General features: G+C 50.6%; 2 protein-coding genes across 8 annotated transcripts in view; one reads left to right on the forward strand and one right to left on the reverse strand.

Annotated features, from left to right (window-relative positions):
* Positions 1-9,312, reverse strand: part of MID2 (midline 2) — a 201,053-nt gene extending 191,741 nt beyond the window's left edge. Inside the window, exon 1 of the mRNA XM_077890085.1 lies at positions 9,250-9,312. The gene's annotated coding sequence lies outside the window, so the exon portion shown is untranslated. The remainder of the gene's footprint in view (positions 1-9,249) is intronic.
* The window catches only part of TSC22D3 (TSC22 domain family member 3), a 62,669-nt gene that overhangs the window by 21,002 nt on the left and 17,404 nt on the right, over positions 1-24,263 (forward strand). The gene's annotated exons all lie outside the window — the stretch shown is intronic.

The raw sequence follows: 24,263 nt of genomic DNA on the forward strand, positions 1-24,263 counted from the left end.
GGACAGATTTGGACAAGATGTGGTGGGAAATTTGTATAAAATCAGACTGGAGAACAGGGTTCCCATTTCTGCTAGGAGTGTGTGATGAGCTCTGTCTGTGTAAATAAGTTCTGTTCACTTCCTCCTTCCCTTGCCTAGAGATAGGGAACTTGATTCTTAGCCTTGCTTCCTCCCAGAGCTCACCTTGCAGATTATGGGGATGAACCCTGGGGAAGAAGCAGAAAAGTGGTAGTATTATGGGCCTGGTCTCCTGCCTCCCAGCTGGGCTGCACCTCAAGAGCCTTATATCTCTTTCCTCTGTTGTTTGGTCCCTGGAACCATCTTTAGCAAAAGGCCCAGGCAGAGACAGTTGAGCAGCAGACACCTCTAGGAAAGGGAATACCACAATATCCTCTGGTGGTACATTCCAGTGTTTAACAACCTTTGCCCTTGGAGACCGTTCCTCCTAAATTCTGTCCTCCAGCTTTCTTATACACCACTTAATATGCTTCAGTGGTGGTTATTCCACTCCTTGCCAGCCCCTTTGCCAGATCAATTTTATCTATTTAAAAAAAAAGACTTTGAACCAGCTTGTATTTCTCCATCCTTTAGACAATGTCCAAATTTTCCATCCGATATTTCATTCTGTCCTCTGTAACAGCTGAGAATGTAACAGGCACACCTTTGCCTTTAGCCAAACACCTCCCCCCACTCCTGCCCGCTGTTAATCTCTTCTCTGACCAGTGACACACATTTGGAAGATGGCAAGGTAGGAAGGGAGCAAAATTAACTGGACCTCGGAGGACCCAACCACCTGCCCTAACCCCCTGAGCTAGCTGTCAGGAGACGGGAGCAGTATAGAATTTCATTAGTGGACGATGGCCATGGAGTAGAGAAGGAAGATGACCTCAGAGTTCCTACATGTTTCTTTCCTATTTAGAGCATCCAGGATCATGCTTGTTCCTTAATGATACTAAACTGTGTGCCAGTGATTCATTGCAGCCTCTGCCTTTAGCTGCCCTACCCACATAGCCCCATTATTTTATCTAGGTAGAGTTACACTTTGATTATTCCTATATTCAATATCCAGTTTGTGGAATATCCATAGCAGTCACTGAATCTCATGTTGTCCCCACCCCCCACCTTCTAGCAAGTCTCTGGGTGCTCAGGCATGTGGGGTCACTTTGACACCAGTCTATGTTGAGCATAAATAAAGAAGGCTCTTGTGAAAATAAGTTATCCACTCGTGCATGGATTCCAAATACAATCATAGTGGAATTCCGTGTGGCTGGGGTAACATCAAATATGGGTATAGATAATCCAAAATAAAAGGTAATCTGTAAAAAAAATTAAAAATCACGTGTAGCTCACTTTGAAATTGTGCTGTGGGTCTAGTTGTTGTTTTTTTTTTCCAGTAGTTCTGCCTTCCTCATTATTTGGGCTGATACAAAAATGAGCTTGCATTCCTGGAGTGTGCAGAAACGGGGAGGAGAAGGTGGATGAGGGGAAAGCTGAGGTGAGACCACATATTGCCATGGACATTGTGCAAAGTACACGAAGACACCCAGAAAGACTTGGGAGTTGGCTTTGGGTCACCCAGAAGTCTTTTCTGTGTGGCTTTCGAATGTGTCCTGTGGTGGTTTATGCTGTGGATTTGTCCAGGAAATTCCCAGGGGCCTGTCCCTGGGTACCTGGTTTGACCTGGGGAGACACGGGGTCAAGGCACTAACCAGGAAATCATAAGCCCTTTATCCCTCTTCACTTCACCATAGCCTGATGGCTGTATTCCTGTGCCTGGTCTGGTCGTCTGACCCATGTGAGTCTGAAGGAGGTGGTGCAATTCATCTGAGGAAAATCATGTCCTAGACAGGAAGGGGCACGGCAGCCTCTTCAGCAACGGATTTATGTATCTGTCATGGGAGGGAAGTGTGAGCTGAGAAATGACTCCCAGAAGTGCTAGAATTGGAGGAGGCAGCACTGCTACCTTTCCCAGTCTATAGCATATTCGTCTGGGATCTCTGCCGTCTCAGAGAGGCCCCACATCCTGGCCCTTCCTCCTGTGTTCTCTCTGGCTCAGCACACACTTGGGCAAAGAGGGCAGAGCTGGCCAGGTGTGCCCTGCCAGTGGCCGAGCTGGAGCTGAAGGCTAAGAGCAGAAGCGGGTGCTGCTCTCTGTGTATCAGTTAGAGACCAAGTGTCTTGAAGCAACCACAGCAGTGTGCGGCCGCCGCAGCTGGCCTGGTGGCAGTGTGGGTGGATGGGGTTCCTCGGTCCCTGGAGCCCACAGAGGCCAGGGAGGACTCTGTCGGCCGAGAGCTAGACTTCATGCTTGCTGTCTTTGCAAGAATTGATTTTTGCATTTTTGGCCTGCCCTGCATATCTTGGCCATGGGCCTCTGTTGAGCCTGGGACCATGTCTTTGCTCTGTGTCCCTTCCCCTGATGCGAGACTGCCAGACCCTCTCCCTTGGCAACCTCATTAGGCTCCTGTGGTGTCTCTGGAGAATATAAATTGGGCAGCAGTGTTCCATCTTATAGGGCTTTACTTGTCCAGAAGGCTTCTAACCTCTCCAGTGCAAAGGGACCCTGGCACATTCCAGCCCTGCTGTCTTTGGGGGCACCCACTCCACTCAGGTCTGTGCCCAGCACTAGTGGAGACAGACTCCTGGCTTCCACATGCAGGACTTCATGCATTCCTTCTTTATTCTTTGTCTCTAGGGTAGGGGCTTGGCCAACGGAGCACATATCACCCCCTACCACTCCCCCAGCCATGACGAAGAACTAATGACTGTTTTCATTGCTCCTTAGAGAGCAAGGGGTGGCTCATGCCAGGCCTTGGAGCCCAGTAGGGAAGGTGAATGGCACCCCGGCTCCAGAACTCACCAGCACATGGTTCCTGCATTAGGTGGGCAGAGATGCATATGAATTCTGGGGAAATGCCTCTGTCTGGAGAAGAGCTTGCATCTCCCTTGTTGTGAACCTAGCTGCCAAAATCTGAAACATTTTCAGCCTGGGTAGAGGAAGCAGGCACATCTTTCAGGAAAATGGTGAACTGGGTAGGATTTGTCTCTCATCCTCTTCTTGTCTTCCTCTTATCTTTGACACTCTCTCTTCTGCCCTAGACTCCCTTCCAGCACAAGCTCCCTCCAACTACCCTCATCTGCTCAGGGCTCTCAGCAGGTGAGACCTGCTTTCTGCTACTTCAAAGGGGACACAGAGACTCCAGCTAAGGTATAAACAGCTGGCAGTAGCTGAATGTGCTTCCCTTCCCAAGTCTCAATTCTGCTTAAACACGGACCCTCCAAAGGAGCAAGCAAGGTGAGAACTGAGGCCTCAGCTGCAGGCTGCTGGAGCTGACCTTTCTGGGCAAGACTGTTCTGACTTTTAGCCTCTCAAGTCATGCTAAGCAGGCAGCCACCCCTCTCCACCCACATGTAAGGCCCTGTAAGGTAGTTCCTGGAGATGCACTCTCCTCTCCCAGAGGTAACTGGGAGAGCCCTGGCTGTGCCCCTCCACCCACCCAGAAGCCCAGACATAAGGGGCTAGGTATCAGGGTGAAGGCCGGAGCTTAGCCTGAAGATCAGAATTGGGGCCGCTAGGCCTCTGTGCCCTCCCCCCAGCCAGCCAGGCAGGCACTTTTGAAAGATGCAGGGAAGAAACTGGAAACACCCCCATCTCTTGCAAATGTACCTGACTCAGTTAACTTTTTAAGTATCTGAGAAAGCAGGAGTAGTGAGGCAATTGTGCATAATAGCAAAACCATTCTGGCTTGAAAGGAAGGGCTCTAACTGCTTACAGAGCAAGGGTTATAGTCATTCGGAGGGGTCTGTTGCGAAGCTATTTTTGGCTCATTCGCTCTTCTTTTCCTCCTTGAGTTCTGTTCCTCTCAGGCCCCTCTGGAGCCCCCCTTTCCACCTCCTTCCCCAGGTCTGTACTCACACAGGCTTATGCAGGGGAAGTAACCCCTCGCCAAGTGATTCTCTCATCCAACACATTTTCTGAGATGGTCCCACTGCTCCATTCCAGAAAAGCAAGGACAAAGACTGTCTGGACCCATGTAACGACCTCTTCCCTTCCGCCCAGGCACACCGGAATTCCAAATGTTCTCGTTTCCTTCAAGCACAAATGGCTTTTGCTGCTGATCCTCTGCTCTGGGTTACCCATTTCCTGCTCAGCCCTGGCACAGCAAACATGTCTCTGTAGCAGCTACCTCAGGGTAATTTGAGAAGGAGCTCCAGGCCACCACATGTGGAAAAGGAATCAGGGGAAGACACATGTGGAATAAGAATCTCCTCGAGAAAAGATGTTGGGCTTTTTGGAAAGGGCCTGAATGATGTAGAAATACCAGTACCGGATGTTTCTAGGATACCAGCATCACTTACTCTAAGGTGATTTTGGGTGATGATGGGGATGATGATATCCTCCCCACTGCAGTGACCTCAGTGACCTCAGTGAGAGCCCTGACACCGTTCCATCTGCCTCCCAAGTCAGCACCTACCCATGCCCTGCCTGTGCAAAAGTCCTGGGTGTGTATACCCCTATCCAGCCTGGATCCTTCTGCTTTTGCCTGCAGTATCTCATCGGTTTCTGCCTAGTCAGTCAGCTTTGCCCTGTTGCCGAGCCTGTTTGGGTGGGGAGGGTGGGAAAATGGAGCAAGTGTACCAGGAGGGGACTGTTCTCCGCCTCCCTGCCCCCTGACTCTCCAGCTGTCTTTGTATTGTTACTCTGCTTGTGGGCTCCCATCCTGACCAGGCCCAAGAGCCCACCCCCCGCAGCCCCGCACCTGGATTGCTGGGTCCCAAGTTGTACACACCAGCAGCACTTCCAACCCTCCTCCCCCTGCTCAGCTCCTGGGCTGGTGGCTGGTTTCTGTCTGCCTGGCTGGCCACTGACCCCACCTAAAGATGTCTGGCCAGTTCCTTCTGGCCTTTTCCTCCTCACCATGCTAGGGATGCTAGTTCATGGTGGGGCCACAAGTTAGAAGGAGCTACCACAGTGGATTCCCATGCCCCAACCCCCACCCCCACCCCAGGGAGCAACTCTCCCCCCCTCAGAGCTAAATGAGAAAACAGGAGCACTGTTCAGTCATTTGGCCTGGGCCTTGTTATACCCATTTCTAGATCCCTTTTTTTTCATAGGCCTTCCAGCACTGATGGCCAAAGCAGCGACCCCATTCTAGGGTAACCCAAGAACACAGACCTTAGGCAAGGCTGATGAGTACACAAAAAGTGTTGTACCCAACTCTGTCTGCCTTTCTATGGCATTCTCTAACCACCACCTCCTGCTCTCTGCCCTATACCCCTATCCCCCCCAGTGCCCAGGCTCTGGCTGTCATCTGGATGCTCAGAGCACTGGGCACCAGACATGAACTCCTGCTCTACACTTTTAGTTTTCCAGTGTGTTCCTTTGGAGCCCTAGGGACCCATAAAGTGATCTTAAGGGCAAGCAGAGGACCCAGCCAATGGGGCTCCAATGCCTCCCACCCCAACCTCAACTACTCAACAACTCCGGCAGCTCTGCTTTTTTTTTCTTTTAATAAATTGGGTTTTCCCTTGAGACTCCATTTGAGAGAAAGGGTCTAACTTTAAAAATTATTTAAATTGCTACCCTAGACCTTTCTCTTCTCAATGCCCAAATTAACTCACTCCTTCCTTGTCCTTGTTCCTCTGGTCCTGAACTCTGCTAGGGGAAATGGCAGGGGAACACCAACCAAAAAGCCATCCTGCTGATGCCACAGGCTTGCTAGCAGTGCCAGTGTCTTCACACAGCTAAGATGGTGAGGAGAGCAGGCAAGTTGGCACGCTGCTCCTTTGCATCATGTGGCTGCCTCCCCACCCATCATTAATAATAATCCCTCGCATTTGCATAGCACTTGACAATTTCCAAAGCACATTCACAGACTTTATCTTATTTGATCCTTTGGAAATCCCGTGAAGGCCGCCAGGGCAGGGGCTGTTATTTACATTTTACGGACTTGGGAGACTCTCAAGACCATTTAATCGTTGGCGTCTCTGAAGAGCTCGCTAAAGGGAACTAGTTGGTATGAGCTAAAGGGCTGGTTAAAATGAACAAGAGTTGGAACAAAGGTTATACGAGGAGTGACAGGAGAGGGAGATGACACAGAAGGGAACAGCAGAGCCCATTGCTGTCTCCAGTCCATCAGGCTGGTTTGTGAACCATCTGGGAAGTAGTATGGAACTTGGGCAGGGCAGACCCAAGGAGGCAGGGAATTTCTCCTTCCCTGTGATGAGTGACTGTTCGGGCTCCTGAGCCAGCCACTGCCCCTACCTTGTCTCATTCCCATTTTACAAACCTGACCTGATCACACAGCTCCTTGGAGGCTCAGGAAGCCGAACGTCAAGTCCCAAAACTAGAAAGGCCATAGAGATCTAGTCCCACCCTCATTTTATAAGCAAGGAAGCAGGAGCCCATAGACAAGAACAGTGTTGCCCAAGGTCACACGGAGAAGCAGAGGCAGAGCTGGTTGACACCAAGATCTCCTGACTTGCAGTCCAGAATGCTTTCTACTATAACCCCCTGCTGCCACTGTGTGTGTGTGTGTGTGTGTGTGTGTGTGTGTGTGTGTGTGTGTAGGGGAATATGTATAGAGATGTGAAGGAAGGCTATGTGCAGTGCCTGAATGCCTGTCTGGTGAACTTCTGTGGCCTGGACTTTGTACCCACGTGCAATGACTGGAGGTTAAAGCCATTTATGGGGCCTGGGGTATGGTAGGGTATGAGAAAGACAGGGTTTAGGGTTTCTCTCCCAAGGGGATTCACCCATATAAACTGCTCCAGGTAATTAAGATCCCCAAAGAATTGGCAGCTGCTTGCTGAACAAATTAGACTCTGCCTTTATGGGCATGTTCTGTGCTGGAGATCAGAGGGCCCTCCCTGATGTTTGGTTCATTAGTCATTGTTCCCTGTCAGAGCAAGCACTCAGAAAATTGGACGTCTGGCAACAGCCTGTATTCAGAAATTCAATAGCAGGAGCAGAGATGGCAAGAGCGGAGTGTCTGGGACAGTGCTTCATGCACAGTAGGTGCTTGGAAAATGCTTGTTAGCTAACTAATGAACTAAGTAAAGAAAGCTTTTAGTCCTCCATGCTATTCAGAATGAAACAGTGTCAATAGCAGATCCGATTGCTTTTTAGCCGAGCCACATTTGAACTTTCTAATGGGCGGGCTGGAAGGACTTGGATAAAAACTCACTGGACCCCAGATTTCCTATGCAGATGGCACTACATAGATCACACTGCCCACACTGCCCTTGGACCTTAGGACTAGTAGACTCCAAGTTTGCCCATGACCTCTTTTGAGTCAAATCCAAACACCTTTCTCAAGTCCCAGTCTTCTTTGGCTAGAACAGAGTAAGCCTGGCAGGGTACAAGATGAGGACCCAGGACAGGTGGGCTTTAAAATGAACTTTTCCTTCCTCACCATCTCGCCACAGGCCAGGCCTGCTAGGTGAATTTGGACAGACACTTTAGTATTGTTCTTAAATGTCAGGGAAAGATGTTGTTTTTGTTTTGTTTTGTTTTATATCTTCTACTGAATGTCACTAGTTCAAAATACCCAGGATTCCTTGCAAAGGTCAGCTAGCATAGCAGGACTAACAGAGTCTTAGAAGCTTTTGGCAGTCGCTAAAGGTTACCACTGGTGTCTTGTCTATAGGCCAAGGGAGTGAACTCTGTGAGGGATTTCAAATGTCCTTGATGGACTTTTCCACCATACTAAGAGCCATTAGAATAAGTACTTTTCAGATTCACCTAGCTCTCTAGTTACTCCTTCAGATCCCCTCTACAAAGGAAGAAAGCACTAGATTTTACTGAGCACGGCCTTCTTTTGCCTTTGTTGGGGAGGAGGATGTGCATGTGTGTCCATGTGTAACTGTGTACATGTGTCTAGACTTGAGTGTGTGGAGGGGATTTGGGTAGTAACATGGACATGCATAAAAAATAGGTTTAAGGTACATGCAAAAGAGGTATGAAAAAAATATATGGTAAATATAATTATGTGGGGCAGGGGGAGAAGGATACCTGTGTTTGTGAAGGGACAGCTGGAAGGTTAGTGTCTGGTGGGAAGGTTGGTGTTCTTGTGTGTGTGACATATGTGTGTAACTCCATCTGAATCTACTCCTATATATGGAACTTGAGAGTCATGGTAAAGAAGGATATGTAAAAGAGGGGTGTGTGTGTGTGTGTGTGCACGCGTGTGCGCGCGCACACGTATGTGTGTCTGGTGAGGGTTTGTGAGGGTGTATGTCTGGATTACCCTCAAGTCTTGGGCTTGCCTGGGAGAACCATCTTGGCCTCTATTCCTTATTCTCTACCCCAGACCTCCTTGAATTCTCTGCCTCTGCTTCCTCCTCCTTAAGGAGATACTTTCTACCATGAATCCCCCCACCTCTCTGCTTCATGATCTCTAGTACTGCCCACCCCCACAGTCTCCTCTCCCTGGCCACCTGCAGTTTCTACCAACAAAGTGGGGGTGACTGCACGGTTGAGAAGGGCAGCACTTAATGACTGGGAAACAATCTCTGAGCCAATGAAATGTCTGCCTAAAGATTGTTCTTGGATCAATGGGAATCCTGTGGGTCACCCTTGGACAGATTAACATCATTAGGAAATGTAATATAGATATTCAATCCTAGAATTTGGTGAATTAATTAAATCCTTGTTTTTAGTTCTGTTGAGAAGGAAAATCATTTATTATCTTTAGTCTGACCCTGTGCCTTCAAGAGAACTCTTATTCTGTGAAAATAAGGGCTGAGGTAGGCAATTCACACATACTCGTGAAATCTAAGCAGATTATCTCACCAGTGGCTATACTGTAATAAACTAAAGTGACCTTGGTTTAAACAAACAGATGTTTGGGGCTGATAATTGAAGTGCAAACATGACCCTAATTAATGACTTGGTTAATAGTAAGTAGTTCACTCTTTGGAGATACTAGCTAAATTTTCAGTCTTAGCTATAATACAGGTCTCTGGACAATGTTTGTATTCTTCATGTTAGAAATGAGAGATTTCTAGCTACTTAGTCTGTGAAGCCACTTATGAAACAGGAGAGAAGGAAAACCAGACACAGTTCTGATGGGAATGAGTATTTTAGGAAAAGTATTGATAAATATACATCTATAAATGTACTCCCACCATCAAAAACCAGTCCCCTTATATCTTCTCCTAGGTGAACCTACAAACAAGGTGTATGTGGATACCCACAAATGAATAAACATGTTCTCTAAAGTCAATAATTTCCTATCAATAACTCACTCTGGCTCTGATGCAGTCATGTGGCTCAATTCAGGGAGACTGCCACTTCTGAAAATGAACCTAGAAAGCAGCCTAACACCCTGTTGCCAAAGAGATGGATGAAACAGAGTAGAGGATGCTGGGAAATAGAATGTATGCAGCTTCTGGGCTTAATGGCCACTTGGTGTGAGACACCCCACCCTTCTCCCAACTGCTTATCTGTTATTTAATGAAGAGGACAGGGAGGCAGGTGGTTAAGTCAACTGATGTGTTGGATTTGGGTGGCCCTCCCCTCAAGAATAGCACTTTCTTTGCTGCAACGGATACATCCAGCTGCAGATTTCCATCATCACTGAATACAGATGAATTCAGAAATTATACTGGCCTCCTCAATTGTTGCTACTGAGTTGAACAAGCACTATTGGGACTATCCTCTTGGCCACACCACTGTCCTGAATGCCACAGGGGGAGGGAAAAGGGGAGGAAAATAAAAAAACACCTAAGACCTTGGGGGGTGGAATACGTGCAAAGAACTAACTCAAGCATGCCCTGAAGACATACATCCGCAAATGCAAAAGAACACATACCAAAACATCTCATAAAATGATGGGCTCTATAAAATGATAGGTGGGGATCCCTGGGTGGCGCAGCGGTTTGGCGCCTGCCTTTGGCCCAGGGCGCAATCCTGGAGACCTGGGATCAAATCCCACGTCGGGCTCCAGGTGCATGGAGCCTGCTTCTCCCTCTGCCTGTGTCTCTGCCTCTCTCTCTCTCTCTCTGTGTGACTATCATAAATAAATAAAAAATAAAATAAAATAAAATAAAATAAAATGATAGGTGGAATTAAGTGGTGGCTGCAACTGTCTGGAATCTTGGTGCAGAACCTCATGAGTGGAAAGTCAAAAAGGACCTTGTTCTGTTGCTTGTATACCACAGTCCTCAGGAAGAACAAGAGCAGTGGAAGTGGTTAGAGTAGCTTCCAAAGTGTGTGTTTAAGTATTAAAAGTAGTGGGCATGATTGTCTTCCGTGCTGAGCTCTTTGTTTTAATGGAGCTGCTCCCAGATATCCAGGCCACCCTGTCTCAGAAAACAGCATGTGCTATTTCCATGCTGGCCATAGTAAAGCGTTAGCAGCTTCTAGTATTGCAGGGGTGGCCATGTCAGAAAGGGCAGGGCCAACACAGCTTCAGCCCCAGCCCAGGGCTTGAGCACAGACACAATCGATATAATTTTGGCCTAAGCATGCCAGGGTCAGCCTTGTGGACTTTGACATTTGCCTACAGTCTGGCCCCCGAGGTGGCTCAAAGTTGAGGAAGCTATCCATGGCTTAAAGCTGGTAAGTACTCCCACCCACCCACTTCCTCTACTGTGTTCACAATTGGCATATTACATCTGGGCTAGGCAAGAGCAGGTGGGCTTTGAATTCCCAAGGATTCATATATCTGTGTCATATATCTGGGTTTGCCTCCCTCCAACTCCACCCCCACTCCCACCAGTGGAAAAATTAGGGCTGGGCTTCCACCTCGTTACAGACTTTGAAGCCTCAATATAAAGAATATTCCAGGAAGGGTAAAGGCAGGGAAGAGCGGGGGTTCCCAGCCCAACTCAGGCTTGACATTGAGCCCCAGGTATGATGCCCAGCTGGCCCAGCAGTGCCAACAGGCAGGACTATTGATAGGTGAAAGGGATCTAGAGTGCTCACAGCCCCTTATGGCCACCCTCAGCTCATCAGACTACATTGCCCACTTAGGTCTGGGTCTGTAGCTTCCAGGTCCCAAAATGTCTGCTTGGGCCTCAGGTTGGGATATCTTCTTTCAGCCATGGCCAGGACCCAGAAGTCTTTGGGACAGTGCCCTAACTTCCAATGCCAGTTGTTCCGCTAGCTAGCAGAACTCTCTGCCTCACTCTGGGCCTCAGTTTCCCCATATGTAAGATGAAGTGGTGGGACCAGATGATTCCTAAAGTGCCTTCTGGCTCTGATGTCCGGTGACTCTAAATGCCCTCCCTTATTTTCAGGGGGTAAATGCTTTTTATGAGGGGGTGAGTGAGGGCCAGGGGATGCTTGAGGACCTTCAGCGTGGAAGCTGCTCCAAAGTTCCCCGGCTGCATTCTTTTCTGTTTCTCCCATTGCAAAGGGCCCAGGGCCACTCTGGTTTGGGCCACAGGCACGGTGGTTCACGGTCACCCTGAGCGCTACTTCCAGTGGGGCGGCCGCCTCCCCCCGGGGCTGCAGAGGAGGTGCTGTGGCTCCCACTGGACTGGACTGGGCAGGGCCCCCTCCCCTGGGTGGCAGCCTTGCAACTGAGCCCAAGAGGTACCCTCAGAGACCTGGCCTCTGGGGCCCCCCCGCAGGGCTGGGTGCGGGAGTGGGCTCTGTGCTTGGGTCTCCCAGGGAGCGGGGACTTCTGGGGACCACATGAAGAGCCCGTGCAGGTCCCTGGGTCAGATAGTTGCCCTGGGGGATCTGGGAAATCGGGTCGCCTGGTGGAGGCCCTGCAGGGGCTGGCAACAGTGAAAGCAATTTGTCATTAGGCTGTAAATGAGCCTGGCGGGGGCTCGGTGACACTCCATGCTCCGGTTCCTCCATAAGGAACCCAAGAGGCCTTCAAGCCCGGATCCTCACTTCACCAGGGAGGAAGGAGACAGGCTTCCATGAAGACACAGGACCAGGGATTGGAGGGAGGGCTTGTTATTCCATAGATCATGTGACCCCGGGGACTTCCCCTGTTTCCCAGTCCTTTCCCGGGAGACTTTAGGGAGCTGGGACCAGCCTAGGCGGGGAAAACAGTGATGACATGCCACACAGAAGGCAGTGTTGGCCACAACAAACGAGCACAGCCTCTCAGACAAACACAAACACACATAGTCTCTCTCTCTCTCTTTCTCTCTCTCTCTCTCTCTCTCTCTCTCTCATTCTCTGTCACACACATACGCACGTGCACACACACACACACACCACGCAGGGTGCTCTGGTGGTGTGCACCAGGGCCTCACTGCACACCCATCTCAGGTGCTCCATTGTGGCACTGGCTTTCTGTGAAGACATGCCGGTGGCCCAGCCCACATCACCTGCCAGGACAACTTCACTTTGCCTGGGTGTGAGGAGGGGCAAGGTTCCTTGGAAGGGGAGGGGCATTTTGCAAAGCGAAAGAAAAAGAAAGAAAGAAAAAGAAGAAAGAAAGAAAGAAAGAAAGAAAGAAAGAAAGAAAGAAAGAAAGAAAGAAAGAAAGAAGAAAGAAAGAAAGAAAGAAAGAAAGAAAGAAAGAAAGAAAGAAAGAAAGAAAGAAAGAAAGAAAGAAAAAACAAAGCAAGGCTGAAGTCCTCCCACAGGCAGGCTCATGCTCTGGGTGTGCTTTCGCAGGCCAGAAACTACAGAACTGGGAGTACTGCCAAGTGCTTTATCAAAGGAAACAGCCCGCCCAACAGCTGGAGATGGGCTCCTGCCAGCTGTGTGTGTCTCTCCGTCTCTCCTTCTCCTTTTCTCTCCCCTTCTCCTATCTCCATCCAGACATCTCCTGCAGCCTTGCACTTTGCATCAGGGAGGCCCACAGATGGACTTCCTTGGACCGCAGAGTACCCTTGATGCTGAGTAACTGAGCATATTGCAGCCCCAGGTGGAGGCAGGGGAGGGCTGTCATTGAAAAGGGACGGGCTGCCCCACTGAGGTCTCCTGGCATTGGGCACAGGCCTGCTGGGTGTCGGGCACTGCTGCTGCAGCTGGAGCCTTGGGGAGACACAGTAAAGTAGTCCCTCTGTGGCCTCTGCTTCGCCCACGGTGGGAGGCGGGTGCCTGGCTGGGCTGTGTGTGTTGGCGGCAACAGGGTGTTTTCCAGCAACCTCAGCAACTTTGCCATCCATATTCATTAATTAGTTAATTACTTGGATTCATTTCTCTAAGCCTTGGGCTTCCCAGGGAGGGAGGAGACAATATGCTGGTGGGGGGAGAGCTCCAAAGAAGGGTGCTCTGGTGGTGTGCATGGTGGGGGTGGGGGGGTCCACTGGCAGACACTGGGGAGAGTGAGGGTGAGGATAACCTCCTGTGGTTTCACTCCTTCTTCCAGCCCTCGCCCATTTCAGGCTCTTGCCTTGCCAGTTAAAGTGCCCAGGACTGTCCTAAAAGATGGCTCTGAGCTGCCTCTGCAGAAGCCACCCAATAAAGAATGGTTCTAGTGGGGCTGCCTCACTCTTGACAGTGGAGCTGAAGGCAATGGCCCCATCCCCGGGGAGGCCCAGGGGCTTAGAATGTACACAGCCTGCCCCCCTCACCTCAATTGACCCCTTGAGGTGACTCAAGGCAAATCTAACATTTCCCTGGCCAGCCTAGCTGCATCTCAAGGCTAGGGTCCCTATTGTGGTCATCTCTTTGTTCCCAATGCCCACCACACTCTAGGGACTTCAGTAATGCCTGGTGACCCAGCTTCTGGGGAAGCCACTTTAAAGCTTGGGTTTTGAGATGCCTAGATGTCTCAGTGGTTGAGCATCTGCCTTTGGCTCAGGTTGTGATCCCAGGGTCCTGGGATCGAGTCCCACACCAGGCTCCCCACAGGGAGCCTGCTTTTCCCTCTGCCTATGTCTCTGCTTCTCTCTGTGTCTCTCATGAATAAATAAATAAAATCTTTAAAAAAATAAAAATAAAGCTTGAGTCTTATCGAGTGGGAGGCAGCAACTTGGTCTGTATGTATTCCCCCAAGGTGGCCAAGTTGGGCTTATTTTTTATATTCTCTGGCCGTTTTACTGAGTGAGTACCAGTGTCATGGCAGGGCATCACGTGGAGCCCTGTGTCACCAAGAAGCATAAGGCTGCAGACTTAGATGATCTTAGCTCTAGTATCTGGTGGGCATTCTGCGGCCCACCCTCCCTCTTTCCCATCATCACCCCACCAGCTCTCCCATCGTTGTGGTGCAAAGTAGGCACTCAACAAATGTTTATTGCTAGTGTTCATTACTACTGCAGTGTGTGCATGTGTGTATGTATGTGTGTATGTGTGTGTATTGAAGGTGTTTATCACACAAAGCTGGCCTGATAGGGCTACTTGCTAAACCACTGACAAACCAGAGGCCCTGACCAGGTTGCTCAGAAGATACCCTAGCAGTTTGTTTGTCCAGCCCTGGCAACCACAATCCTGGGTGGAAGTCAAGAGCCTGAGGCAGACTTTAACCCCTTATCCTTGATTCTGTCCTTCCCAAATAGGGCTTGCCCTCAGGCCATAGGCCAGAGGAGACTGGCTCCTGGGCATTGATTGGGCCAAATTCTTCTGAAAAATTTTGCCTTCCCCCACAAGTTCGCTGGACTCTGGCTCCCCGACTCCCTTCATTTGGGATCTTATTTGTCTCACGGGTTCACCCCACCCTACGCTCTAACACATAAATCCTTGGTACATTCTCCCCAGCCTGTTGTCAGCCCTCAGTATATCTGAAACGACCAGGACAGGACTCGAAAGGAGTCATTTTATCATGGCCTGTTGATGACCATCTCCTTCAGGGTATGGGTGTGAGTGTGTGTGTGTGTGTGTGTGTGTGTGTAGAGCCTGCAGACTTGGGGTACCAGCTTCTCTGCAAATCTAGACCTTGTGGCATTAAGATTTCTCCTTCCTACTCCAAATACTGACTGCCTGACCTTCCAGCAGCAGCAGCCTTGGGGAGCTGGGCAGGCAGACAACAGGGTACTGACGTGGGCTTGTACACGAGCTGTGATCTAGGCCTGCGCGAATGGAAGCTTGTGGGGCTTGCCCCCTCCAGTTCCCTCACAGGGGCACTTCCGATGGTTGGCACCACCAGCACGTCAGCTGCAGGGAGCAAATGGTGCAAGGGAAGAGATTCCAGGTCTCCTTTGGCTACGGCTGATTCCTTATTTCCTCTCCTTTCCCAGTTCAGGAGCATTTGTTGCCGTCTGAAGGGCCGGGCAGTGCCAAGACCACAATAAACAGCTTGTCCAGTACACACAAGCTCTTTGGACACTGAAATGTCAGCTGGCCAACTGGCTCACAGCTAGACCCTGCTGCGTGCCGTTTGCATCCGGCCCCTACAATGCCGCTCAGCACTTGTAGAACCGTGTGTCATAGCAACAAGCCTGGGGAGTGGGGGGCCCCCCCACCGTGACCCGGTCCTAGCTCTGAGACACCAAATTTAGGAGCTGCACTAGGGTCCCTGGTGAAAAAAAAATGACTGGCTTAGGGACCCAGGCTCTGCAGATCTCAGAGCAGCAAAGTGGCCTGGCCTCCTCCCCGCCAGGCCTGGCCCCAGGGACAGCCAACCGCCAGATTCCCTATGCCCCATATAGCTGAACCACTGAGTGGTATTAGGCAGGAACATCTCACCCAGTGAATGCTAGTGGAGTGCAGGGCACACGCCTCCAGAGAATGTAGACAGAGTACAAATGGCAAGAGATGAGAGGGAGAGGTAGCGGGGTCTGGTGGCAAAAGTGCCAGGCCAGGATCCAGGAAATCTGGGCTCTGCTCCCAGCCCCTGCCACCAACTCCCTTGGCATCCTTGAGCAAGATCACCCAGAGGGCAGGGTTGGGGGAGCAGGCGCAGGGCCAAGGCCTTGTCTAGGAGAAGGTGAGCTGTGAAACTTGGTTCAGGCATTGGGGGTTTGGGGGTGGAGTGTTTAACCAGGAAAACTTTCCACTGAGAGAGGCACCTAGTTGTCTTCAGATGCCTTGGATAGATCTTGACCAGCAAAAGAGCCAAACGTAGTGCCCCGAGGACATATCAGGAGAGAGAGAGAACCACTTCTTCCAAAATGTCCTGTCCTTTGCCTTGCTTGGGAAGACAACAGGCAAGGAACCCTGCTGTGGGGACTGAGGGCAGAGGGCACAGTTGTGCTCTGTGATCGTCCTTACGTCTGCCTCTTACAGCCACCCATAATGACTTCTCTGGGGGCGTGGCGTGTTTGTCCCTGGTCCTCCACGTTTGTATGGAAGAGGCGTCTCCCACTTCACCACCCTATGTGCCCATGCCCCAATGTCTCTAGTGTCCAGAGACCCACACACTAACTCTCAGGACCTGCCTTCATATCTCATCCCTAAGTTTCTTTTGTCTGGGAGCAAAAAATGTGCTGTTTCATCTGGCCCTCAGTGCTCAGAGGGAAGTCATGAGGCACAATAGTCTTCAGTAGCACAATACACGGTTGATAGAAGCTACCAGTGTCTGACCCAGGCTTGGTGCTCGATAAATATTTGCCAAACGAATCCAGGCAGGAATAAACTCACAATATTTTCCTATAAAGGACTGCATGTGATAGTGGAAATTTGAGGCTTGGTGGTAGGACCAGTTTAAGGATAGGAGGAAGAAGCCTGTTTGTGACCATGCAAATAACAGCACAGGGGCAGCCACCCTCTGTGTGCAAGGAGGGAAGGTAGGATACACCCACGGAGGTGGGGGCAGGATGTCTGGGAAGAGGGCCAACATCCACTCTAGTCTGAGGGCCTCAGACACTTCCCAGGGCAGGAAGGCCCCATGGTGTTGTCTAATTGGCTTTCTGATTGTTCTCTTCTTTAGTGAAGGCCCAGTGTGGTAAACCGGTGTAGGGCTGAGCTTCCAGAATCTCTACTGGAGTTCTGAGCAGCTTCTGGTTATTCCCAACCAGGAGTCAGTTGCCCAGGAGGGCCTTGGATCTGATTAACATCACCTGAGGGAGCCAGGAGGGTCTTGGGGGGGGGTCTTCACAAACCATTCAGACCTTAACATGCCCCCTCTCTCCCTTAGGTTCAGGGGCTCTGGGAGGTGGGAGCCGGCCTTTGCAGATTCCTGGCTTCACTTGCCAGATTCCTGGCTTCGCTTGCCAGATTCCTGTGTTGTCTATGCCTTCACAGCAGGGTGGGTGAGAAAGAGCAGCTCAGGAGGAAAACACAAACAGAGGAAAGGTCTCTAGGTCGGTTGACGTTATAAGTGCTATTGATTTTACACGATTTTTCCATTGGGAGGACAGTGAACTGACCTCGTTTTGCAGCCGGCTCACGCTTTGACGCCACCATCTAGGCCATGAACTGAGAATCCAAGAGGCTATGGCTTTATGTCAACACATATTTGATAGTCACCGCTCTTGGCAAGGCCAGGCAGGGCCTCTAGGGGTGAGATATGGGGATATGGGAGTGGTTGCTGGCCTCTCTGCTCTTTCCACCTTTCACCAGGGACACTGTAGGACCCTGGACCCAAGCATTCTCAGATCCTACTGGATCTGGATGGCAGGGGAGGAGATTGGAATCTTCAAGGAAGGACTCTGGACTTAAAGCTCAGACAGGAAGAGGATAGTTGAAAGAGCACCGAACTTGGCAGTTGGGGACCCAGGCCTTCATCCCAGCTGGGCCCCCAATTAGCTATCCCAATTTCAAGCCAATGACTTCCCATCTCCTGTTGTCAGTCTTCTCCTTTGTTAAGTGATCAGTGGAACTAAATGATCCCTGAGGTCCTGTCCAGCTCTGAAATCTGTCAGGTTTGCAAGAAAGGCAGAAGTTAGGAAGGAGGAGAAGATAAAGGGGAGAGGAAGAGGCAAGAAAGGAAATTTCATCAGAGTACAGAAGGGGGAGATGAGAAAGCAGCAGAGGTGCACTGCTTCATGATGAGTGGAAGTGGCTAGGAGGCCCAGATCCTGTTCCCAGGTCTCCCACTAATGAGCTGTATGACCTTAAGCAGGTCATTTCCCCGCTTTGTGCCTTATTCAAGTAGGAAGGATTAGTTGGCTCCCTGCCCCCAGACCACTTTTCTGTTGGGAAACCTAGATATATACATGGAAGGGCACCAGGGAATAGAATCAGTGGCGAGTGGTGTGACATGGACAATAGGTACATTTGGAGATGGGGAGAGAAGTGCTGGTGGGCCAAGGCCTTACCTAAAGGACAGAGAGAATAAGAGCAGCGGCTGCCAAATCAGGCAGACCTTGATGAAGTATTGGCCCTTCCCCCTGCCTAGCTGTATTACCCTGGGCAAGTCATTTGCTCTAGCCCAAATTTCACTTTCCTCCCCCATCAAAGGAGGGAATGGAACTCATTGATCCTCAAGGTTCCTTCCATCTCTCTGAATATGTAGGAAAACAAAAATGCAACAAAAAGAGGCCAGAGGGATCCCTGGGTGGCGCAGCGGTTTGGCGCCTGCCTTTGGCCCAGGGCGCGATCCTGGAGACCCGGGATCGAATCCCACGTCGGGCTCCCAGTGCATGGAGCCTGCTTCTCCCTCTGCCTGTGTCTCTGCCTCTCTCTCTCTCTCTCTCTCTCTCTCTATGTGACTATCATAAATAAATAAAATTAAAAAAAAAAAAAAAAAAGAGGCCAGAAATGCCAAATAGGCCAAAGGGGAGGATTGCACATTTAAGGAGGAAGCCAGCTGGTGTGCACAGACTTGTTTGCCAGGAGAAAAGAAGGATGATGCTCCCAGAGCAATAGTGGGCTGCTGGTGGGGGGTGGTAGGAAAGGAGAGGAAGAAAAAGAGGAAAAGGCAAGTCAAGGTCATCTCAAAGTAGTGATTGGGAAGGTTAGACACCGATGCATGTTCAAGGAGAGAGGGCTTAGTGGGTAAGGAGCCACCTCCTGGCATGGCGGTACCAAGCGGCTCCCAGACCATGTTGAGGGTGGTGGTGAGTGTTACAACAGACTCACCAAAGGGTAAGCCCTGAGTGGACAGTGGGGAGTTGGAACACTTTCAAACCCATGGGGCTTCTTCCATGGAGGCAAGCATGGTCAGAGGCCCATCACTAAGAATTTGATACTCTTAGATTTTATGCATTACTGACCTCTGCCTGGGACCAGAGAAAAAAGTCTGGGCAGGTTATGGAACTGAGGGCCTAAAAGGGGATTCAGCCTGCCTGGGATCATGTGACCATGTCATTGCAGGACCAAGAGCAAAAGTTGGTCTCCTTCCCGATTTAAAGCATCGGCCTCTGGTGTGGCCCCTGTCCCATCCATTGGATGCTCTTAAAAGAATCCCTGATTGAAATTGTTGGGCTCTTCAGTGGGGGTGTGTGTGAAAAGTGAGGTGAAAAAAAGTCAGTTCCAGGTAAATGAGGTTCTTGGGTCGTTGTGAGGCCCAGCCACATTGGAGGGTAGCTGGTGGGCCTTTTGGCCACCAGGGTCATGCTTGGGGCAGGAGCAGTGACAGCTGGCTTAGGAGTGAAGAGTGTAGGTTCCAGAGTCAACGAGGTCCTTAAGTACCAGTGCTAGGTGTGTGATATTGGGCTGGTCACAAACTCCCTGAACTGCCATTCCCTCATGTATCATCTGTAAAAACAGAACAAAACAAAATTACATAGGGTTGTTGTGAGAAATCAAGGAAATAATGCATGAAATGCACTTGGCACAGTGCCTGGTACCTAATAACCTCTCAATAAGTAGTAGCTATTATCATCATCATTCTTTCCATTACTGGTTTAACAAATGTGAGATTTGGTGATCTTTCTTACCAACCTCCCACTGCCACCGAAGACCCAGACTCTACATGGTGGACTCCCCTCTTCCTTCGTTTACCTCAGAGTCCTGCCACTGATTCAGCTGCTTCACCTTTGGGCCTCTGAGACCACCTTTGCCATCTCTGTTATGGGACCAGCCTTCTTGGTGCCCTCCAGGGAATCCCACCTCCCCCAGACCTGCCTGCCAACATGGGGGCCTGGCAACAGGCAGAGGCAGGGAGGGCGGCAGGTGGCCAGGGCCAACAGAATGAGGCCATGCTTTGCCACCTTGTCACCAGTCCCTGGCAAGGCCTGGCAAGGTCACCTTTTGCTTCTGATTTCCTCCTGGGAAGGGCAGGTTGAAAGGAAACCCTGAGGGAGCATTCAGAGGAAGGCAAGGGCTTTGCCCCCACAATCTGGGGAGAAACCTTCTTTCCAGTGTTTGCCAGACCAAGAGACATTCCAGCCAAGGGGACTGCCATGGCCCTTGTACAGGAGCAGTGCCGAACTGTGGTGGGCATCACTCTCTAGCCTCTAGGAAAAGCTCAGGAGCTCCTGATTTGGGGCAGTGGTGGTGGGGGGAATCCCAGATTTTCTTAGGTAAAGAGACTCGTGGGTGAGGTCCTTCAGAGGGAACTGATTGCTTATTCTGGGAAATTCAGAGGGTGCCCCAAACTGCTCCCAGCCTCTCATCCCTGGGGGGGGGGGGTGGTTCACCAGAGAAACTGTGGAACTAGGCCAGGGAGGGCCGAGATCACATTCTAGTGTGCAGGTCCTAGAGATCAAAGAGCCCAGCCCACTATCGGGGTTGAGAGGTAAAGGGGAAGATTGGAGGGAATAGCAGGCAGGCAGAGCCTGGCGAATCTAGAGGTGGAGCAGGCAATTGCCTATCTGGCTTGATTTCAGGAGGCTCAAAACAGACTCCACCCCCAAAGCTCCACCCTGCCCCCCCCTCCCCACATAGCCAAACAATGGTATGTTTTTTGAGCACATGCTGGGTGTTCTGTTCTGTGTTCAGCCTCTGTAGCAAATGGTCAAGTTCAATCATTCCCAGCCCCAACCCCCACCCCAGAGTCCTTCCTTTTAAAAGCTTTTGATGGGGATGACTGAGGTCAGGGCTAAAAGAGTGGTCATTCGGCACACAGATGGCTGGAGAGGGAGAGAGAATGACTAGAGGCCCTTGGATGGCAAAGGAAGGCCTACTGGTACATGATGGGTGGTGAAGAGGACAGGGGCAGGGCAGGAGATGTTCTTAAAGTGGAGCTGAGGTGCACAGGAGACCAGATGTGGCTTAGGGCCAAACCCTAGAGGAGAGACAGGACAGGAGAGAGGAAAGGTTCCAGAGGCGCACTGGCATCTTTTGTAAGGAGGGCCCTACAGTCCAACCTGAATGAGTCCTTCAAGCATAACAGAAGGGAGACATAATAATTCCTTTTATTTGTCCAGGACCTTGCCATTTAAAAAGCTCGCTTTCTCTTCCCACCCCCCACATTCTCTCTCTCTCTCTCTCTCTCTCTTCTTTCGTCTTTATAATAGCTCTGTCAAGGTGGGTAGGTCATGGAGTGATTGACGCCCATTTGACAGATGAAGAAATTAAAACTCTGAGAGATGAAATGACTTGCCCAGGGTCACACAGACCGTTTTAATGGGATTGATGGAATCAGAACTTTGGTCTCCCAACTCCCCAAGGAAAGCAAATGCCAGAATCAGCCTAATGAGCATTCAGAGCAGAGTGTGGAGGTAAGCACCTCCATAGTGTTATCTTGGGAATTCTGGGAAGGGCCCCCCACCCCATAGATACAAGTGAGCCTCACTCGGCTCACTTGTACCTGAAGTGTCACTCTTAAGAGATTCATTCTTTTGGATTGAAACTGTGGCCCCTGTTACAATGTGATGGGTGCTGGAGGAAAGGGTGGGGCCATGGGAGAAAAATCTTAGCACCTCTGAATAATGCCCAAGATTGCTCCTAGGAGAAGGCCCTAGCCACAGAGTGGGGGAGAGGACACAGGGGGGATGTTAGGAGTGGAGAGGAGGCTGTGCAGGCAAACCTCCCCCTTTTGTGTAAGAAGGGGAGGAGTTGCATCAGAGTGTAAATGAGGGCAACACTGAGAAGGGGGGCAGGTCTGCCCAGAAGTGGGCCTCTGAGAGCTCTGATGGGTGACTGTACCAGAGTCCTTGGAGGGAGGCTGGGGGGGAGGGGGATTCCACATGGCTCTGTAGGGAAGACAGCGGGGCCGCCTGGACAAGGAAGCAGGATAGCCTAAGAAGCTGGAATTGTGGAGGGGTGGGTGGGGGTGGGGGAACTATTCAGGGAGCTGGCCTAAAGCCAGGGGCAGTCCCAAGGGGGTGAGCTGAGGCTTGAGAGCTCCAGGCCCCGTTCCAGCTCCTGACCTTGAGTCACCATGCAACTCGGCACTTTTCCTACCTCAGTCCAGACACCCATCAGGTCTCTGTTATCTCGGCTTCCTGTTTTACAGAAAACTGTGTAAAAGTGACTCTCCTGACTCCTCCTGACCCACCGTGCCCTTCCTACAGCCCTTACCACCCTCCCATCCAGCATCCTGCAGGCCTCCTGGGCCTCCTGGAAGCTCTTGCCTGCTACTTAGGGTCCTGAAGGCTGCTCCTGCACCCCACGGTCCTCAGCACAAGGGCCTGAAGGCTTCACCCAGCCCTTGGCCTGGGCCTCTCCACTCAGAGGCATGGCTGCATCTGATAAAGTTAAGGCTGAGAGATGATTAGAACCAGCAGCAACCTCAGAAGTCACTTTTGCCATTCAGTCATTTAGTTCGTTCATTCATTCTATTATTCCATTTGTTGAGCGTTGCTATGTGCCAGACACTGCTCTAGACCTGTGGCGTATGGCTTCATGAAGCCCCCAGTCTAAAGAGGGGTATCATTCACCAAGTAAGCACCCAAGTCAATATAAATTTGCAGCCCTGATCCTGTCTTTTTACATACAGGGGAAACTGAGGCCCAGAATGGTTACAGGACTTTTCCAGGGTTGTTCTGGTAGTCAGGGACAAAACAGGACCAGAACCCAGGTCTCCTGATTACTATTGCAGTGCTCTTTCCACCATGTTCTAGAAATAATACAGCATCAGTATAAGGACATGGTATTTATCCTTCTCTGTAGAGCCAGGCTTACCTACAGTCAGAGTAGCCTGTGGCCTACTTGGCAAGATTTGAAGATCCCTGAAAAACAATATCCCCCCCTCCCATGGTCATCCTCCCCCCACAGTTCTTTCCCTTTCCACCCCAAGAAGCCCCACCCATGCCTAAAATACCACTGACTGAAATCTATGGGTTAAAGCCCCTGTGGTAGGCCTGAGGAGAACCTATGAGCCATTACCTATCATTGACACAAATACAGTTCTCTGATTTGTCCTTTAGGATTGGCTCCCAAACCAGGTATGTTGCATTTGGTGGAGGGAGACTGAGTCTCCCTTAAAGTGGACACTTCTAGGGAGGACGGGGCATCCCAGATGGTAGTAAGGGGGGGCCCACGAAACTCCCAGCAGCAGGAGGACACAGGTCACCTGAGGGGACAGGCAGGAGGAAGGTACCTGAAAAAGGAAGCAGGAAGGTTCTGGAGGCAGACACCTGCTTCACAGTTTGGCCCCGGGGGCCAGCCCTGTGCCTACAGCATGATCCATGACATTTTGTTTTAAAATACATGTTTACATTTGGTCTTTCCTTATACTAGATTATACTAAGTCTTTTGTCCCTTCTGCAGCCTGGCGTCTGAGTGGTTTGTACGTGCAGTTCCTGAGGGGCCTTCCCTGAGTCTGGTCAAGCAGTTGCCCTTAAATGGCCCTCCAGTCCCTGAGTTGATCTGTCTCATCCTGACCTGCCGGGGGCCTCCCCTCTCTTGGGACTGCAATGGGAATCAACCAGCCTGCACCCTAGGGCTCCCCACCCAGACCCTGCTGAGGTTTCCAGTTCTTCTGCAGCTGTGATGGAGGAGGTTTCAGTGGGAAGGAACATCTGTGCCTAGAAGGTAGCCTCCACTGGAAATCTCAAAACAAAGCAAAATGCCTAGCTGGAGCCTACCCAGAGCTTTAGAATCAGGGGTTCACGTTTGGCCTCTGCCACTTACTAGCTGGGTGATCCAAGGCAAGTCACTTAACCTCTCTGGGCCTCTGTTTTCTCATCCACAGAATGGACCTAATGACAATATGATACCCACCCCCTCCTGTCAACTACCTCAACTGTTGACAAGGTTCCAAAGGCTAATGTATATAAGGCTCTTCGCACAGTGCCTGCTGAGCTATCAGTACTCAAGAGCTGCTGCTGTTCTTACTCAGACCAGATGTGGCTTTGAGATCTCCCTGTGATAGGTCAAGACCTAACAGCTGTCCTTCGCGGCCCCCTTGTTGAAGCGAGGCTTTTATAAGACAGGTTTGCGTAAAGTGAGGCCCACCTGTAGGGCATTCTCCCCGTGCTGGTGATTCATGGGTGGGATGCATTCCACCCACCTAATTTAAGCCATTCTACATTTTCTTCTCCCTGACACGGACGTGTTTACAGGAGGACAGTCCCATTCAAAACAAGATGAAAATACACTGCTGGCCCGGAGCCCCAGGCTAACTGGTTTCAGGTCCTCTCCCAGCTGTCAGCACCTCACAACAGGGCCGTGGGGTGGGGTGGGGGCTGCCTGG

Source organism: Canis aureus, chromosome X (assembly GCF_053574225.1).
Source record: "Canis aureus isolate CA01 chromosome X, VMU_Caureus_v.1.0, whole genome shotgun sequence".
Lineage (NCBI taxonomy): Eukaryota > Metazoa > Chordata > Mammalia > Carnivora > Canidae > Canis > Canis aureus.